Here is a 16,305-nt window from a genome sequence, read left to right as displayed (position 1 = left end):
GTTTGTGATTTTTTGATTTCTATATTTGGGTGCTCCACATTTGGCACATAAATGTTTACAATCGCTAGGTCTTCTTGGTGGATAGGCCCCTTGATTATGTTATAATGCCCTTCTGCATCTCTTGATACAGTCTTTATTTTAAAGTCTAGACTGTCTGAATAAGTATGGCTACTCTGGCTTTCTTTTGTTGACCATTAGCATGTCAGATGGTTCTCCATCCCCCTACTTTCAATCTGAAGGTGTCTTTAGGTCTAAAGTGGATCTCTTGTAAACAGCATATAGATGGATCTTGTTTTCTTATCCATTCTATTACCTCATGTCTTTTGATTGGAACATTGAGCCCATTGACATTTAGAGTGAGTACTAAAAGATATGATTTTATTGCTATTATGATGCTTGTAGAGTTGGAGTTTCTGGTGGTGTTCTCTGGTCCTTTCTAATCTTTATTGTTTTGGGTATATATATATATATATATATGTATATATATATTCATCTTTTCTCCCCTCAAAGAGTCCCCCTTAAAATTTCTTGCAGGGCTGGTTTAGTGGTCACAAACTCCTTTAATTTTTGTTTGTCTGGGAAATTTTTATCTCTCCTTCTATTCTGAACGACAGTCTTGCTGATTAAAGAATTCTTGGCTGCATATTTTTAAGAAGCTATTATTATGAGCCAAGAATGAAAACAATTAATCCTTTACTTAATGTTTTAGTTGTGAGAGTTGAGAGGGGCTTTGTATGTCAGTGATTTATGTTGTTATAATTTACTTAAGTTTCATGTATGTGCAATGCAGTCACAATGATGTGTCATCAAAGGTGACTCTAAAAGTTTTGTCTGTAATACTGAAAGGATAATAGTGCCAAATGGAACAGGGGAAATTGAGGAGGAATGTATCTGATAATAAAAGCAATTTTAGATTAAGACTATGAGGGAATTTCTAATATTAACCATTACAGCATGAAGCAGAGATCACCTACTGCGAGGCATTTGGATGAATAAATTAGCAACTTGAGACACTTGTTTGCATTTTCCTAGAGAAATGAAATCCTGCTGAGCATCCATTTACCATCACAGCAAGAAAATCAAGAATGACAAACTATAACTAAAAGAATTGTGTGTGGTTTGCATCTCACAAGGCACACCAGATAAGAAGTAAATGTGGGACCATAATAAATGCTACCCTATAGTAGGAAGTTCACTCCATTTCTGCACATTTTACAGGAACTCCAATCATGTGTATCAATTTCCTCCCAGTTTTGCAAGTTACTTACTAGAGGCTCTTTTACTTGTGCTCCCAAATCTAGTCCTCTCAAGTGTAAGTTATATGACATTTCTCATTTTCTCTAGTTACTTCCAGCTTTAAAAAAACTAGGAAGGCCTCTGAAGTGAATCATTGAAATTCCTGCCACTGTCTGTTGAAGGGTGCTTTTGCTAATAAGTTCTGAAGGTACTGCAAGTGCTGCTAAAGCTGTCAATGACTGTGCCAAGATCGGTAACAGTCTGAAAATGGAGACCAGTAAAGCTGGCTCTGGCTCCTGTTGGTTTGACATTTTGGCACCAACACAGGGGACGCCCTGCCCTCTCTGTGCACCCTCCAGTTTGAATAACTTCTTTCTTATTTTGACTTTCTTATTTTTATTAGTATATGAATAATAAATCCATAGAAAGTCGGCTGGGAATGATCCTAGTGTTTTTGATGAAGTTTTGGGGTGATGGTGGGGTAGTCCAGAGCTGACAGCCAAGAAGGAATTCTTGAAGACCTCTTTGATGCAAAAAGGTGATTTTGTTAAAGCATGGGGACAGGGTCCATGGGCAGGAAGAGCTGAACTGGGGTCGTGCCATGTAACTCATTACATACCCTCAGGTTGGGAGGGGGTCAGGGATAGAGTAAGTCTCTAAGAAATTTTGGAAGCAAGGTTTCCAGGACCTTGAAGAGCTAGCTGTGGCTAAGGAAACATCATTTATTACCATTTAATAAAGCCTTAGTCATGAGACCCTTCAGATATATTTCAGGGTGCCATATGCTTGGATATGATTGCCAGCATATATCTTGGGGCAGATGAGATAAAGAAAGTAGACTTATAGGATCCTCGAGGTTGGGATAATGTTAAGCTAAGACTCCCTTTTGCCCCTAGCAAAGTGTCATCATTGAAGCGGCTGAGGTCACTCTGCCAGTTTCAAGGACTTGTCAATGAACCGTAGGCAGTAAGGGAACTTAATTTTTCATTTGCCTTAGTTTCTCACATGACCATGGCAAACACTTAAACCCCTTTCCTTTGTTCTTGGGCAGCCAGGAGTGTCCAAGGAACATCACACATATTCCACCTGGGGGTAGGGGGTGTGTTCCAGCCTATATTTGGCCCTCAGCTTGCCCCACACTCCCTCATGTTTATTGAGTTAAAATAACTCCTCTCTCATCCAGACACATTGTCCTTGGACACCATGGTTGGGCTTTAACACGGTTCCTTCAAAGTTTCATAAGCTAACTTTATGATGAAAGGAGACTATTCAAGCAGAAATAAAGGAGCATAAATTAGAGAGATCAGAACTAAAGATGTGAATTTTAGAGTCCAATGGCAAGTAGTGTATTTCAGATGCTCTCTTCTAGTACATATGAAACTAGGTAAGAGGGTTTTTCAAGACCTAAAGGCTGAAGAACTTGCAATAAGGGCCCTGTGGAGCTTCCAGGCATCTGGAAAATTGCCAGAGGTATACAATACTGTAAATTTCAAATGGTACCCAGAGGCCAAATCCCAGGAATAAGGGGGGAAACTTAACAATATAGAGGAGGAAATCTACTGCCAATTATCAAAATTCTCTTCTTCTGATCACATAATTCCATCCTCAGCTACTAGCAATACACTAAATCTCTAGTACAAGTGAACTCTGATAACAGGAAGGGAAGTAGGATATAGGATACACAAACTGGGCAGAGTAATTGCTACAGCATTATAGAAAAAATGTTTGATAATGAGAAAGAGCGTGATGGAACATGTCTGGCTTTAAGACAACATGTCCGGGGCGCCTGGGTGGCTCAGTTGGTTGAGCGTACGACTTCAGCCCAGGTCATGATCTTGCGGTCCATGGGTTCGAGCCCCGCATCGGGCTCTGTGCTGACAGCGTGGAGCCCGGAGGCTGTTTCAGATTCTGTGTCTCCCTCTCTCTCTGACCCTCCCCTGTTCATGCTCTGTCTCTCTCTGTCTCAAAAATAAATAAACATTAAAAAAAAAAAAGACAACATGTCCATTTAATTTTGCATAAGCAATATTTTGGACTGAAGAATTAATAATTTTAATGAAGAATTGATAATTTTAATGTATGTTATTGAGCTTAAAATGTATCTTATTCAATGTTTATTGTCAATACTCTAAGCCACATTCCAAAACTACTGACCTTCTAGTAGGAATGTTGGTCAATGATGAGCATAAAGAATGAGGTATGGCTATTCTTAAATGTTTATTTTCAACATATATTCTTTGTAAACCAGCTAAAAACCTAAAAGAAACTTGCTCCTGCTTATTGTAGCTTTCCAAAAGTCTCTGATGAGTCCTAATTCCATGCCTTTATCAATTAACGGTAAGGTAGTATCAGTATGAGCTCTAAGAACCCTCAAAGTAATATTTGTGAGAAGAACCCTCAAGAGAACAAAGAAAAAGTTTAAATATCCACAAGTTCAAATATTTGAATTGATAGAAGAATAAAAATCCTACTTCCAGAAAAGGACTTTCAGATGAATCAATATCAAATCAGAATTATTTAACGAATTAAGTTCTCAAAAATTCAAGCCTTTGTAATTTTTATCAAGCGTATGTACAATCTATCTAAAAATATAAACCACTTCACTTTGTAATACTGTGTTTTGATTAAACATTTGCATGCATATAAACACTGCTAAATTTTATATTTGCTCATTTAAAAAGAGTTTTTTCAAGTATTTGTGTCAGAGGACATAGAATCTGAATCTAATCTTCATTTTGTACCTATTTCATCCCTTTCCCCAAGCCAGTCTTTCAGAGAGAGAAAAGCTCGTGTAAATGGAAAGATAAGATTTCTTCTATATGTTTCTGAGTCTGTCTTTAATTCTTCAATATCCTTAGAACTCATACCACTGTAAATATAAACACTTGAAAACATTTATTGGGCTTTGAATGACTTATTTTAACCCAAATAGCATATATGCAATGCATATTGTATTATAGGTAGCTACTATAATAGCTAGATACTATATTTTGCCTTTATTTTTGATGACTTACATTTATCTGTTCTTTCTTTTTCTAAACAAGAAAGCTGACAGATTCCTATAATAATAATGAAATGTCACCTATGTTGTTTGGTGAGGAAATCTTCCTGAATCCAGTGAAAAAAACTCAGATTTATTTCCTGCCTTAACTGCTTACCACCTTTCCCTTCGAGATTCCTATATCCAGGTGCAAAAATTTAGCCTGCAGCTTAGCTCAAGAGCTGTGGTGATGCTAGGATTTTTACCTTTCATTGCACCTCTGGTGTCGGTTCATTTCGCACCTTCCTACATGCCCCATAGAGCTGATCTGAGAACAGAAAACCCTTTGAAGTCACTTGGAACTTTGCGCTCTGATGAGGCCTGAAGGACATGCAAAGTAAGAAACATGGCCATGCTTGCAAAGAAGGTGAAAATTCAATCAGTTTTACTAATGTGTTGCTTATACCTCAAGGCATGACTATGTATGTATATGTGTTTATCTGCAATAAAAACAGAGCAAAGCAAATTTTAATTTTGCAAAAACAGAACGCTTACATAGATATGCCTACTACACTTAAGCTAAATTATTTCCCATATGGAAAAATAGATTAAGTAAATTAGGTGAAAGAAATGCCTTCAAAGGTTCATGTAGAAAGTATTTACTTGCACCATAACATCTAAGCCAATACTTAATATATATATTCCTTTAAAAATAATGTGCTTTAAGAAGGAGTTTGAAGCAAAACCAGTTAATGGTTGTGATACACTAATAACCTCCACTGCATAGGTCCAAATCTTAAAACCATATCAAACACAATACCCATTTTTGGGTGTGCCAGTAAATGCGCAGTAAATGAGCATGCAGCTTTGGGTCTGGGACCATCTATGCTTTGCCAATCTACATTGACAGGCTCGGCCAACAGGGAAAGCCACAGGGACACTGCAGGGCTGGAAGCTGTTTGCGTCCTTTGAACTTTCGGCCTACTTCCTGTTCCTATCAGTTTTGCCTCAGTCTAACTTTTTGACATTTGACAGACAATTTGTTCCAGTGGCTCCAGCAATTAAGTCTACTATGCATTTTCTTACTAAATGAATCAGCCCCATCACAGGCTTTCAGAGACAATTGCAGCTACTGGCCAGTGCTCCTCCTCACATATCTGATTTTCAACTTCCTCTGGTCCCTTCCCCAAGCTACTAAATTGTAATAATTTCAGCTGCCCCCCTTTGATTACCCAGCTCTAAGCAAAGTAGTTGGCACCTGCAATTGCTATCTGTGTGATATCTTAATTAAAACAGTTTTATATTAAGTTCTCTCTCATGTTAAAATGTTACTGTTTTCTGACTAGACTCAGAATGGAACACATATTTAGTTTAATCCACAGTTATTTAGGGATTTTATAAAGGTGACCACATATTCTGAGTGTAAAGAACACTTTTGAGTGCAAACAGCTGTCCCAGGCAAACCAGAACCTATGGTCACACTAGATATGCCACTAAATTCAATCCTAACTGAAATTCTGGTAGCAGTGTTAACAGTTAGAATCTGAATTCTTCCTAGTATTGACCTCACAAACCTAGAGGCTAAGAATTACTGCCTTCACCTCACCCCCACCCTTGCTAGTCAGGTTGCAATATTGGCAAGTCACTTGTGAACATGGCTATAAACAGTGGTAATAATGTTGCAAGAATCCTTAACGTGGTACTGATCTTTCCAAAGTGCACATCTGATTATGTCTCTCTTCTGCTTTAAGCATTCAATTGGTGGGGCGCCTGGGTGGCTCAGTTGGTTAAGCGTCCAACTTCAGTTCAGGTCATGATCTCACGGTTCGTGGGTTCAAGCCCCGTGTTGGGCTCTGTGCTGACAGCTCAGAGCCTGGAGCCTGCTTTGGATTCTGTGTCTCCCTCTCTCTTTCCCTCTCCCACTGACACTCTGTCTCTCTCTCTCTCAAAAATAAATAAACATTAACAACAACAAAAAATTCCCTGGTTACCCCATTATATCAGATAGAGTCTATACTTAAGATATTGATTTCTCTGAGAAATCCCAAAGAGTGTATGAAAGCTTCTTGTATGAATACTCCTAGAACCCTTAATATCTTAATAACTAATGTTACCATAACACTCAAAACAATATTATAACTATTTGTTTGCTTGTATGTATCACCTATTTGATTGTAAATTCTATGAAATCAGAGACTATGTCATGTTCACTGTTGCTAGTGATGAATCCATTGTCTAGCACTCAAAATTATCTCAATAAATTGTATACTTAATTTCTGCTCCATGTACAAAGAAATGAATGATGGAAGTGCTAGAAAGAATTCCCCATCGTACTGGGTCAACACCTCAGTTTTTGGATGGTTCACCCCGCATCTTTAAGCAAGATAATTGGGAAGAAAGGAGGTATACTATCAGGGATATCAAGTTAATTCTCACACAAGCAGCAGAGAGTTCTAAGAAAAATAATGTGATTCCCGCATAAACAATTGAAAACCCATTGTCCCACAGATATCTCCCTTGTGGTACCCATACTTACACAATTGTACATTGACATAGTGGTGGGCTACTTTTGGAAAAGTTCAACTATAATATTTTTTAAAATACGATAAAAAAAGATCTTTTATGTCATAACATGGGAGTTATTTATTTCCAACCTAGAGTGTCTTGGTTGAAAGTCTTATAAACTACATGAAGTAGGGGATCCTTTCTAACATTGTCTGTGGCATCCTGTAGGCCAAAGGTTTTTAAAATATTTGGATCAGTATAGAATCAAAGGCATATCATACATGTTCATCTTGAGTAAACTTGCTATCATTCATAAATTCAGTAATGTCACAAAATTCCATTCAATATGAAGAAATATTTAGGCCAAAAACAAAATATAGGCATGCCTGTACATGTATCTATCAACTTTCCCTAGATTATAGTGATTTCATATCTTTGCAAGACTTCAGAAAGTATTAATGGACTAGAGAATCTTTAAGAATATGATGAAAATTAGCAAGCTCTCTCCTGAAAATGTGCACACACATATACATCGTCTTGTTTGCTATTTCAAGTCACTTAGGGATTGTCTGAAACCATCCATGGGCTCAAAGACTTCAGAGTCATATGTGAATGGCTGAAAATTCTATGTTTTATCTCAAAATCAATGCTATATAGATAACTTACAGCCACTTCACTTTGGCATGTCGTGAATAGAATTCTTTATCTTCTGTTCACATCTGCATATACCAGTTCAATTCCAATCTCAGTGAATGACAACTATTGTCCACCTAGTTTATTATTCATAAACATGGGAATTATACTTTACCCATTTTCTTTTAGTTCCTTCATCCAATCAATTAACAAATCATATTGATTCTTTATACTTAATTACTCTTAAATATGACTTGTTCTTTTATCTTCTTATCGAGACAATAAGCACTTGTTTTCTCCTATGTGAACTCCCCACCTCCAGCCTTGCATTTTCAAACTGATTCTTCATGCAGTAGCTAAAATGAGCATTCTAAAATATTGATCATATGATTACATGATTTGAAATCATCAAAGTTTCAACCATTGCCTTTACAATAAAAACAAACACGTCATTATTATGGTTTAAAACCTGTTGTAGCCTTTCTGTTGAAAATTCTCTACAAGTAATGTAGGCCTCTGCCACAGTATTCAATCTCAGATGGCCCCTAATCCTGTGGGCCCTTGTTTGAATTGGATCAAGTTGGAAAATACTCTTCACAGGGGTGACTGGGTGGCTCAGTTGGTTAAGGCTCAGTTGATTTTGGCTCAGGTCATAGTCAGGGTTGTGAGACTGACCACTGTGTCAGGCTCCATGCTGGGTGAGAAGCCTGCTTAAAATTCTTTCTTTCCCTCTCACTCTGCCCCTTCTCTGTACACGCATGTGCACACTCTCTCCTTTTTCCTTTGGCTCTCCCCCTCTCCTTCTCTAGATAGATAGATAGATAGATAGATAAATAAATAAATAAATAAATAAATAAATAAATGAAAATGCTCTTCACGTAGGAGAAATCTCTTGGGCTTAAGGCAAAGGAACAGAACAATCATCAAGAAACCTGGGTTCTGGGGGCGCCTGGGTGGCGCAGTCGGTTAAGCGTCCGACTTCAGCCAGGTCACGATCTTGCGGTCCGTGAGTTCGAGCCCCGCGTCAGGCTCTGGGCTGATGGCTCGGAGCCTGGAGCCTGTTTCCGATTCTGTGTCTCCCTCTCTCTCTGCCCCTCCCCCGTTCATGCTCTGTCTCTCTCTGTCCCAAAAATAAATAAAAAAAAAAAAAAAAAAAAAAAAAAAAACGTTGAAGAAAAAAAGAAATCTGGGTTCTAATATTAAATTTGACACTGGGGCAACTTATATAACTTGTATGGACCTCAATTTCCTCATTATACAAACACGTGGAGTTACTCCTTCATCTTTAGTGGTCTATAGTTTCCTTTTCCATCTCCTCTTTTCAGATTTCAGAACCCATCAAATATGGGCAAGTTAAGATGTGGTCATCTAGTGGTTTTATTATTACTGAAAATACTCAGAAAAAGAAAAGGATAGAGGATGATGATTACTTGCCAGGCAGGAAGATTATAATTTTATTTTTATTGATTTGCTAATAAGTACAAAACATTCACTTTAAGGCATTGAATATAATAATATATGTAATATGTGTGATCTGTGAAAATAATTTTTTAGTTTTACATTTTGTATTATTATTAGTTTTATATTATTTACATCATTTTATACTATTATACCATTTTATACGATTATTATATTACTTATTTCATTTTATACTATGTCATTTTAGACTATTTGATATCATTATTAGTTTTTCTTTATAACCTGAGTATTTTTAGGTGGCACTTATAACATCTTTCAAAATTAATGCAACATGAAAAGGTTTAGTTAGAAGGGAAAAAAAACCCACAACAAGTGAATAATATGGTAGGAAACAATGGAGATAATTTAATTATTATAGTTGGATAAAGAATGTTATCTGTACATTTCTCTTTTTTTTTAAGTTTATTTATCTTATCTGTACATTTCTTACTAGCTAATGCAAACAGGAAAACATATTTAGACATGTCTTTGTGCTTACTGTTAAAGCTTGGACTGTTTAGTCATTTGACTCCTCTCCTGACACACACACTGCCTCATTCTATTCTTTACCTACCTCTGCTCTGCTCTATACTTTAGGAGGCTGACACCTATGGATTGGTTCATATAGGTTCCCTGAACACAAAGGTCATAGTGAAAGAAGAAAGGAGAGAATTTCTTTCATTCTTTTTTTCCAGTTCCCTCCCAACATCAGAACTATTTCTCTGGTTGAAGCTCCCTTGTGCCATAAGTTTATGTCCCATTAAGTAAACCCTCATCCTTGGCTCCAGCTCTTGCCATTTCTCCTTCTTTACTTTGATTCTGAAGAGGCAGGAATATGTCTATCTCTGTCACTTATCTCTGAATATCTCAATATTCCTTGTGCAATAGACTGAAGGATTCTGCATCCCCAAAATTCAAATGTTGAAACCTAATGCCCAATGTGATATTACCTAAACATGGGACATTTGGGAGGTGATTAGGTCATGAGGGTGGGACCATTAGTGCCATTACAAAAGAGACCCCAGAGAGATCTTTGTCCCTTCTACCATCTGAAGACTCAAGGAGAAGCCTGCCATCTCGAACCAGGAAATGGGTTCTCACCACACACCAAATGTGCCAGTAACTTGATCTTAGACTTCCCAGCTTTTGAACTGTGAGAAGTAATTTTCTGCTGCCTATAAGCCTCCAGTCTGTTGCATTGTTACTGCAGCCCAAACAGACAAAGATATTTTCTTTATTTTCTTAATGCTGCTCCATCTTTAAACCATCTTTAAAGTACATCTACTTAAATGCTCTGAATGGAGTATATTTTATGGCAAATCCTGCTTGATACAAAACTTTAAAAACCTCTTTATAGCAAATAATTCATTAATAATCTATTTTATTATTCTGTAAGTAGCAGCAAAAATGTAATTAATAATATTTTCCATTACTATTATTTAAAAATGCACAAATTGCACCCAAACACATATTTTTTTTTTACTTTAATATCTTATAAAACCTGAGTGCATATTATTAAATCTTAACTCAGTGAAACAATTCTGAGGAGGTCGTGATGGGAGGAAAAAATGGTTTTAGGATCAAAATAGCATAGATTTGAATCCTACCTCTATTATAGACTAACCTTAAATTTAAACAAGGAAAATTTACTATTTCTAGTTCAGTTTTATTATCTGAAGAACTTTCAAGATTTTTGTGAAATTAGAGATAAAATAAAGAACCGGTCATATAGTTTTTGTTTAGCAAAATATAACCACTTTAAATTTGTTACTTCTTTTCTTGTAATGATTATTGTTAATGCAGGAATTTACTCTAAAATGATATATCTCATTTGGAAATAGAGAAAATTTTAGGATGTCTGAATACACAAATTCAGAAACATATACAGCTATGTTGATGCTTGAAGAAGAAATCAATTTTGGCTATATATGCCAAAAATACACACGGCAGAGCCACCATTCTATTAAGTAAATTCAGGGCTTACATGGAATTCTTATCAACAGATATATGATTTACAGGGTCACTTTCTTCCTTTTGGCACATGCTTCTTTTTCAGATCAATTGAATTGATGCTACCATAAATTCTTGCACCACAGAGAATTTAGACTCAGAAAATCTAGATACTTATTCCACTTAATCATTAATTTGGTAAATAAAAAAAAAAACAGAAAATTCCATGTCCCAAAGGGAAACACATTCCCAAACATTGCATTAATTAAATCAGTACATTTATTGAATGTTAAAACTAATACCTGTCTCTGAGTACATCAAGTAAAACAGTCTGTTTATGCTTGAGAAGATTAGAATTATATAAGGAAGAAAAATCAACTTGAGAGATTTTTACCAGCCAAGTGAAAATTTGGTGTAAAGTGTGTAATCATATTATTTTATAGGTGCAGTGGGTATGGCGTTATTGATTATGTCAGGCTTCATAGCTAGAGCAGAGCTATATTCTTATAATACCCGTTACTTACCTCCACCTTATCATATACCACTTCATAATTTTGTTGGGTTTCTTTTTCCTTTCACTGAATTCTAAAAATTTTAAGAGCAGTACTGTGATATGTATGAAAAGAACACATGGAATAATTACATTCATTTAATTTCTAACACAGCTATATCAAAATTAAAATAAATAGAAATCCTACCTGATCAAAAATTGCCATAAACAGAAATCAGAAGCAAGTAACAATAGAAGGCAAAACAAAAACTTTAACTCTTTTTAAAAGAAAAAATTAAAATCTACAATAAATAAAATGTTCTTGCAAAAGGGGAAGAAAAAGACCAAAAGGCAATAGAAAAGAGGCAAAGAATATCAAGAAAAGTCATGGGAAATGAAGTACATATGACTCTTAACATTAAAGCAAGGCTGACTTCAATTATCATATGTGAAATGTCAATTACATTTACCCTGAAATGGCATTTTTCACATTGCAAAATGATAAAATCCCAAAACAGAATACTGAAGGAGGGAAATTAGATAGCTTTTATATATATATTCAAAGGTATATAGCTTTGACTGAGCAATTTCAATTTAGGGAAGTTGGCCCCAGATATGCTTATATGTGTGCAAAATGATATATGAGGTATGTTACCTGTTGCAACACTGTTCATAGCGGTAAAGGGCAGGAAACAGCCTGAATGTCTGTCAACAGATGTCTGGTAAATTAAACTATGATACCCTAACATGATAAAAAATAACCTATCTGGGGCGCCTGGGTGGCGCAGTTGGTTAAGCGTCCGACTTCAGCCAGGTCACGATCTCGCGGTCTGTGAGTTCGAGCCCCGCGTCAGGCTCTGGGCTGATGGCTCGGAGCCTGGAGCCTGTTTCGGATTCTGTGTCTCCCTCTCTCTCTGCCCCTCCCCCGTTCATGCTCTGTCTGTCTCTCTCTGTCCCAAAAATAAAAAAATAAAAAAAATAAAACGTTGAAAAATAACCTATCTGTAAAAAGGGGGTACATTTTTTTTGTAATGATGTAAGGTGATGGAGGGTAACTGGACTTGGGATCATTTTGCAATATATACAAATACTGAGTCATGTTGTATACCTGAAACTATTATGTTATTCATCATAAAACCTCAATTTTTTAAAAAGATGATACATTTCATATTATGTATTTCTTAAAAATATTTAAGATTAAAAAAAATAAATGTTGCTACTTAAAAAATTAGGAAAAATTGGGGTGCCTGAGTGGCTCAGTTGGCTAAGCAGGTTAAGCATCTAACTCTTGGTTTTGGCTCAGGTCGTGATCTCACAGTTTGTGAGTTGGAGCCCCTTGTCGAGCTCTGAACTGACAGTGTGGAGCCTGCTTAGAATTCTCTCTCTCTGTCTCTCTCAAAATAAATTTTTAAAAAACTTGAAAAAAAATAGAAAAAATTCAAAAGGAGGAAGATAATAGAAATTTCTATTAGTTTGCAACAGTAGATGGCATTATTGGGGGTCCAAACTCTAGTGCTATAGTATTAAAATCTGTCTCTATCACTTTGCAAACAGTGAGATATCCCTCTCCCTTGCTGGGTTGCACTCTCTCTCTCTCTCTTTCTCTCTCTCTCTCTCTCAAAAAAAAAGGCACATTCTATCCTTTAAATAGAAAAATAAATTCCCTGATGGCAACAATTACTATCCCTTTGCTCTGCTGCATCCTTGCTGTCTTGTGACTTGATTCTGATCAACTAAATTTAACTACAAACTTCCACAACTTCAATTCTATAAAAAGTACAGACTTGAATTAAAAGAATGAAGTATATGTTTTACTATTAAGTGTACTGGGGTACAGATTATCATGTAAGGTTACCCACATTTTTATAACCCTAAGATTGGGTTATAAGATGTTTTAAATTTATTTTGAGACATTTGCAAGATGTAGGGCATAAATTTTTTTTTTACAGTCATTTAACTTACTTCAGGTATATTCTTAATTAAGAAGCTTTATAGATCGGGATTGTAGAAGGCAAGTCCTATGCCCCCACTTTTTTTTGAGTCTCGTGTAGTTTTTCTTCTGATCAAGTACAAAGCAGGAAGAGAAGAAGGAATAGTTTGCACTCTGAATAATTACAATATAGCTGAAGAAAAATGGAATCAGAAAAGATGCCCTGACTTTTGGAGAACACTTATATCATACATAGCCCTTGGCTTAAATATAAAGAGGGGATGATAAATCAACCTCTGACTTAAATATCCCTGCCAATTACTGCTCTTTCACAGGCATTTCAAGACACACTAAATTCTAAATATTCCTGCTTCATGTAGATATTTATTTTATTTTATTTTATTATTTTATTTTTTTTTACTTTAAGAGTTATCCCATCTGTTAAAATTTCAGTTGAACTGAGAGAGGGAGCTGAGCTGCCAGGTGTCACAGTAACCAATTAAAGAAAAAAGCCAAAAAATAAGAGTTAAGCCTTTAATTGCTTAATGCAATGGTATGTGCAAGAGTCTAAAACCAGAGAAAATGCCAGCTCCCCTGTTTAATTTTTTCCCATGGAACAGTGCACCAGTCAAGGGTCAGGTGGGATAGCACACATGTTGGGGGGTATCTCACTGGTGACAGAGTCCCAACAAAAGGCTCTAGTAGTTTCATGGACTGTGGGATGGGGGCAAGGCAAGGGAGAAAGCTGGAAGTGGAGAAGTACTGGGCACTGATTCAGAGTGGGGAAAAGTGTCTTCAAAGTTTCCCGGACCTCCCCCATTAAGGAGAACTCTGCAGAGGCAGCTGAACATGACGTCTTCTGAGGCCTCAAACAAATAGGAGCTGTGCACCAAATCTGGTGTGGGGCGGGCAGCATCCCCAGTGAGCCCCACCAGGTAGAGCCTTTGCAATGCCTATGATGAGGCCTTGCATATAGGCTTCTAACCAAAAGCCAGACTCCTCACCATCCTTACTTTTCGAGAAGGATATAAAAAATCATTCTCTGATTTTTTTGATATGAAACCAAGAGGTTATAATTAGGTTAGAGTTTTAATATGTGTTTAACTGAGTCTAAAATACTATTAGGTTGTACCTTTTCTTGAACACTGAAGATTATACATCTTTGAAATGGTTTTTTAATTAGTTTTAGATATGCATATGCCAAGGTCACTTTATATATCTATCAATGTATGATTAATCAATAAATAATTATAGTTCAGCTACTTTATACATTTTAGTTCTTTTTAAAAAAGTATTTTATGTTTCTCATTTCCTTTCAAGGGAAAAGTCAAATTCAAATAGATCCTAAATACTCCTGTTTTAATGTTCACCTAAGGCATGAACTTTAGATAGAAAATTACAGTATGATACCAATTTGTATGCAACTTATATTATTGACTAGTAGTCCACTATTCAATTAAAGTAGCCTGAAGCAGGACAAGAAAGATTGCAAAAATGTTTGGATTGCTGATTTGTGCAGGCACATTGCCATGTCTAGTTTTAGTGAGCTTTCCCATGGCAGTATTTATAATACAACTTCAAGTTCTAATTAGGGGAATTAGCACAATAACATCACAAACTGCAGCAAATATGGCCTATTTCTGTACCTTTTGTTATTGAGTTGTGTTTTCTTTTATCAGGTAAACTGAGGCATATTAAAAATCTTAGAGTTTATGTGAGCAAAAATCAACTCTAACCAGGCAATGCCAAACAAACTGGAAGTGGTTAGAAGCGCTCCACCAACAGAAGTTAGGGAAAGACTTTTAGAGAAGAGGTCACAAAAAGAAAGGAAATTACTTGATTGGCTATAGCTTAAGGGGCTGCATTATTTGGGAAACTCCGTTCACTGTATGTGATTGGTTGTACTTAGGTTTAAATTTCTTAAATTTGATACATTTACAGGCTTACGTTTTGATCTGCTCAGGTAGGCTGCTAAAAATATTAGGACCACCTCAGTCTAATAGCCTCTGCTTAATTTAACAGCTTCAATTAATATTTGTAATTTTGAATTACATTTTACCTAAGTTTTAATTGGGATTCCTGCTTTTTTGTCAATGTACAATTGCCTGAAACATCTTTACCCATCCCTTTATTTATACCCTGTTACTAGGATTTAACCCAGTACCTAAGTTTCCAGTTCAACGTAAGTAGCTGAATTTTGTGTAATTAACATAATTGTAAAGTATAGATCTTATAACAGAAAAATCAATACCTTAAAAACATCATTAATTGATAATGTTGTTTTGCATCCTTCTTCACTATTGTTTTCTTAGTTGTTTTACTTTTTAGTTGTTACCTCTTCATTACATGCATCTTTATGGTTTTTTGGATTGCACTTGATTCTGTTCATTCTCTTTTCTTTCCCGACCCATTAGCTTGGAAGTTCTGCAATTCTTTTAAGTGTCATCAGTATTTATCTTCTGATTTAATATGACTTCCTTAGAAGAGAACATTTAAGCCAAAGGTTTATGTGCTAACACCATTGGTGAGTGCAATCTCAGGGACACAGGACCAAAAGAGGGATGAGAAGAGGAGCACGTAGCTGAGCTGGCAGAGCTCCTCGCCAAGTGATGGAAGATGGTACGTCATCTCCCCAGTTTTACTGGTGAAGTTTGCTTCATGAGGTGTCAACTCACAAGCAGTTCTGAAATACACACATCGGATACTTTGCAGGCCTCGAGACTAGAGCTAAAGGCAGGCAGCCTGGATGCAAGGCAAGACACTGTGAGAAGATACAGGAGGTACCAGACCCAGGAGTGCAGTGGTCCCTTTTCTTTAATCCCCATACTCCAGTACTTCCACCCTAGCAGTACATAGAAGCAGCTGCAGCAAACTGACTCTACTACCCTAAGTCATTGTCAAAATCATTTTGGCAGGAATACAAGGGAGATGCACAGACCTGGGCTGGTACTAAATCAAATTGCTACATCTCCCCATCCTAACATGTCCTACATCACCAGTTTTTCGTTTAAATTAAATAATAACTATGAACCTAACATAAAAATGTTTAACTCCCTCAACCCCCTCTTCCATGTTAATAAAAATCTTTAGAATATTTTATTATTTTAATGTTTATTCTTGTGT

This window comes from Panthera pardus, unplaced genomic scaffold, assembly GCF_024362965.1.
Source record: "Panthera pardus isolate Hobbes unplaced genomic scaffold, ASM2436296v1 HiC_scaffold_2, whole genome shotgun sequence".
Lineage (NCBI taxonomy): Eukaryota > Metazoa > Chordata > Mammalia > Carnivora > Felidae > Panthera > Panthera pardus.
Note: the sequence above shows the minus strand (reverse complement) of the source record.